A 3,484-nucleotide genomic window follows, 5' to 3' on the forward strand; every position below is an offset into this window, starting at 1 on the left:
CAAAAACAGTTCATTGCAAAACGCCAGGTAGTCCGGAACACTTAATGTTTTTGTTTTTCTTTAAAAGCTTAGCTGTTTTTTATCCTCCCCCAGATAGTATAGTGTTAAATTATTATGAGCCACAAATTTCTCAAACTCATATTTGTATTTTTCTGCAGAAGTTTGTTTTTCTGAAATTATTTTTTCAGCTACGTCAAGTCTTTGAATTTTATGCCAGAACTCCGAACAAGTTTCAGAGTCAACCTCTAAATTACATACACTTTCAGCAACTCCTAAACCTTAGCAGATTTTTTTTGCCTTTCTAACAGTTATTGGCTCTGTTACTAGCCTTTCTTTCATACGTACTGCATAAAACCATTTTAACAATACTCTATCTAGCTGTTACAGTTTTGGTTTTTGGTTTGCCTAGAAGCCAATATTTCAAGGGTTACCAACCAAATAGCAAACCTTATCTGTTCATCTTTTTGTTTTTTAGAATATTTCTATTCTCGCCCAAACTACACTGAAAACTTCCGAATAGTTGCCGGACTATCGGGCCTTTCGGACTGTTGGGTGTCAAACCAATGGACTTCTACCGTAATTCTCAGTCTCAATGTCTCTGGTCGTTTGAATATTTCTAAACAACATCCTCCTATTCGCATATCGACTTCTGTTTCCTGCCCGACACGTGACTGCACATTAGTTAGGTGTTCTCTATGCGCTCACAATGGCGCTTAGTCTTAAAACATATAACACATTCTTAATACATGCGAATGTCGACGTTTTTTTTCTGAGAACTAACGGTCCACACACATTGAATCACATTTTTTTTGGAATTAAACAGTGTTAATTTTTTGTTTGTTTTAAGATTTTTTTATTTCATTTAATTTAAAAAAGTACATTGTATAAATTCACCACATGAATATCTTTCTTCATTTGAAAATAACAAAACAATTATTTAATTTATAATTCATAAAATATATCTACTACTTTAAATTTAGGTGATTTTAGTTATGTGGCAAAAATATCACAAAAACCATAATTAATATATTTAATTACATTTTCACTTTATGGATGGGTCAACTGTTGGGTTACCATCTAACAATACTATTAGGTCGTTTGTCCATAAGGAAGAAGTTTGAACTCAACATTTTATAGGACGTAAAATTCTGATCGCTGTTAAAAATTTCGAACAAAAAACTTAGCACTTTTTGAATATGAGAGAATTTTAATAATGATAACCATATTGCAATGTTTTTATTATATTATTTTATAATTACGTATATAATAACGTATGTGCGTTGATTTACTAATTCTGCAATATTATTTATACAATTTTTTTTTATTTTCTTTCATGATCGGTAGATCATTTATCCCCATAATGCAAAAATAATTAAACAAAATATTTAACACGTTCGCGGACGTAAATGTTAATAATTAGTGCTACTAGTAATTATTTTTATTGTGATGCAGGGTGGTATGAATGTTACAGCATTCAAATTCTGAAGTCAATTATTTTGAATTTAATTTTATATAACTAACTGAAAAATAACTTACTGATTCTTTAGGTATTTTCATATTAGTTTTTTCTCATATTCATAAATTAGCCTGGGCAAGCACATTGCATAATATAGAAGCGTAATACTTGACGCGGATGCTATAGGATCTATCGCATATACCGATTGAAATATGATAATCTGATTACCTTTATAAACTGCGTTTAATCAAATTTCGGATATAACAACCAATTTAAAAATAAAATGAGTGTCAAGTTCTGTACCTAGCTGAAACGTTTACTGACCGCGAACGAGTTGATACTATATACAGAAAAGAATAAAGAATGAAAGAACAAGCTACAGAAAAAAACAAGGCTTTTTTAAATTATAAAAATCTTAAATCGTCGCTGCACTTGAATAGAAATTGTACCCCTCAATATTGAAAAAAAAGAAACATGCCGCATTGCAATGTGAACGGACCCCAATAAAGGCACTTGCACAGTGGGCGACTTTCGCAGTATGGTACGGTACCGTTGTGAACATGTGGAATGTTTCAACTCTATACGACTTTTAAAACTAGTGGTGTAGGATATTCTGCATTAAGAAAAACTAAAAAGTTTTTTTAAAAGAACTCAAAAATTATTGAATTTTTTTTTTTTTAATTTAAACAGAAATTGAAAACATTGTTTTTACAAAATCGCAGAATTTTTGGAAATTTTCAGCAAGTTATATATTTTTTTAAAGGAATAATTTTAATCAATAATTTATCAGTATCAATAGTTCGACAATGTTGTCGCCATAATCAAAATCGTTTGTGTCTCCTGATCATTTTTGTGCATAATTTTAAATACTCACTTTTGTCTCTGTGATAGCCATTATTGCACTTCATTATTAGTACGAACCCTAAAAAATATTATATGTAAATTTAAAAAAAATATTACTAGTCGTACGTAGCATTTTGCCTTAAAGCAAGCTACATGATCTTCCAAATAATCCACTTTATCAACAATTAGAATTAGCTATTTAACTTGATAATAATATTGCAACAAAAAGTTGCTACTTATTAAAAAGGTTAATAACCATTGCTGATCGATATAAAATAACCACTATTGTTGATCAATCATTTTTAACGGTGATTGATTGATATTCATGACATCTTGGGTTACTATTTATATGAATTTTAAATAAACTTTTGATGGTTTTTTCATATTTTTTTTTTAATTGATCAAAATTTGGATTGGTAATTGCAGAATACTAGCCGTTTTAGTGCCATACATTTTTTTCGCACTATGTACGAAAAATGCCAAGAATAATTACTCTCTGGAATTGGAGTAAGAAAAAATAATGTGTAACTTTTGTCAAAATGTTACAATCAAAAAAAAAAATTAACATCATTTTCTAGTTGGTTTATTTTATGAAAATTGGCCAAAAATTTAAATTTCCGCAACAAATCAAACAGTTTTTTTAGAGAATCAAACTCAAAAACACACTGACGCGTGAGTCGCTATCGCGCATTAGCCATTTTAGTGCTAGAATTTTGCACTAGACACTAGTTTAAATTTTTATCCAATTAGAATCGGAGTGATTTGCAACGTGGGTAAGACAGACATATATCAAAATGATTTTCGACTTGCACACGTAAGTGATTCAAGACCTAAGGTATAATATGCTAGACGTGTCGAGTGGTCCCAAAGGATTTATAAACGTCGTGGAGCACTGAGTCCACAGTCGCACAAAGTCACTTGCAACCGGCAACAGGCAACACATTTGGGTCTTTGTCGAGCACGTGCGGAATGTCCCTGAAAGGCAGAAGAGTGCCCAATTAATATTTAGCTTCTTATTCATTTAGTATGATCAATATCTCGAGCCTTCCAAGAATTCAATCAAAAGACAATTCAAAACTTTAACACACCATTTCCTTCCTTTTTGTTGTCCAATGCTAAAAAATTTTTTTTTACATGCAGGTTATTTTACCGTGCATTCGTGTGGCGCCTGCTTGTCTATCGCAA

The sequence above is a fragment of the Ctenocephalides felis genome, unplaced genomic scaffold (assembly GCF_003426905.1).
Source record: "Ctenocephalides felis isolate EL2017-DRISC unplaced genomic scaffold, ASM342690v1 CF-g0.4_SCAFFOLD_01886, whole genome shotgun sequence".
In the NCBI taxonomy this organism is placed as follows: Eukaryota; Metazoa; Arthropoda; class Insecta; order Siphonaptera; family Pulicidae; genus Ctenocephalides; species Ctenocephalides felis.